A 1019-nucleotide genomic window follows, 5' to 3' on the forward strand; every position below is an offset into this window, starting at 1 on the left:
TTGCGGAGGGGCCTCAACTATTTGCTGTTTCTAGGGCTGTTGCTATTGTTGCTGCTGGATTGGTGGAGGAACGTGTGGTCTGCTTGGGCCAACAACATTTTGAAAATAAGTCTGTTGTTGTTGCTGCTGCTGTTGTGAAGGATTCGACCATCTAAGGTTGGGATGATTCCTCCATCCGGGATTGTACCTGTTGCTGGAGAGGTCTTAATTATTCTGTTGTGGCTGATTTTGCTGTTAAGGTTGAGGAGGTCTGTTGTAGATGTTTGCAGCATAAGCTTCAAGCTGTTCAATTGCTTCAGATTGTTGCACAGAAGGGCAAAGGTCTGTGTGGTGGTCGGCAGAGGAACATAAACCACAGAGTCTAGCGACAAGTGCAGATTTTTTATTCATGGCCAGTTAGGTTACCAGGTTAACCAAGGCATCTAGTTTACCTTCAAGCTTCTTAGTCTCACCTGATGAATTCGTGGCTACTTCATGCACTCCTCTAATGACAATAGCATCACTTCTGGTACTGAATTGCTGGGAGTTGGAAGCCATCTTCTCAATTAAATTTCTGGCTTCAGCAGGGGTCATGTCTCCAAGGGCTCCACCACTGGCAGCATCTATCATACTTCTCTCCATATTGTTGAGTCCTTTATAAAAATATTGGAGGAGAAGCTGCTCTGAAATCTGGTGGTGAGGGCAACTAGCACATAATTTTTTAAATCTCTCCCAGTATTCATATAAGCTCTCTCCACTGAGTTGTTTAATGCCTGAAATATCTTTTTCTGATGGTCGTGGTCCTGGAAGCAGGGAAATTTTTTTCTAAGAATACTCTCTTGAGGTCATCCCAGCTCGTGATGGACCTTGGAGCAAGGTAATATAGCCAGTCCTTTGCCACTCCCTCTTAAGAATGAGGAAAGGCCTTCAGAAATATGTGATCCTCCTGGACATCTAGTGGTTTCATGGTGGAGCAGACAATATGGATTTCTTTCAGATGCTTGTGTGGGTCTTCACCTGCAAGGCCATGAAGTTTTGAC

At 44.4% G+C, this 1019-nt stretch overlaps 1 non-coding gene across 1 annotated transcript; it reads left to right on the forward strand.

Moving 5' to 3' along the window:
- The first annotated feature begins 667 nt into the window (after positions 1 to 667).
- LOC113001792 (small nucleolar RNA R71) lies at positions 668 to 775 on the forward strand. The gene has a single exon (XR_003267278.1). It is a non-coding gene; the product is annotated as a small nucleolar RNA R71 (small nucleolar RNA).
- The last annotated feature ends 244 nt before the right edge of the window (positions 776 to 1019 follow it).

The sequence above is a fragment of the Glycine max genome, chromosome 5, assembly GCF_000004515.6.
Source record: "Glycine max cultivar Williams 82 chromosome 5, Glycine_max_v4.0, whole genome shotgun sequence".
Lineage (NCBI taxonomy): Eukaryota > Viridiplantae > Streptophyta > Magnoliopsida > Fabales > Fabaceae > Glycine > Glycine max.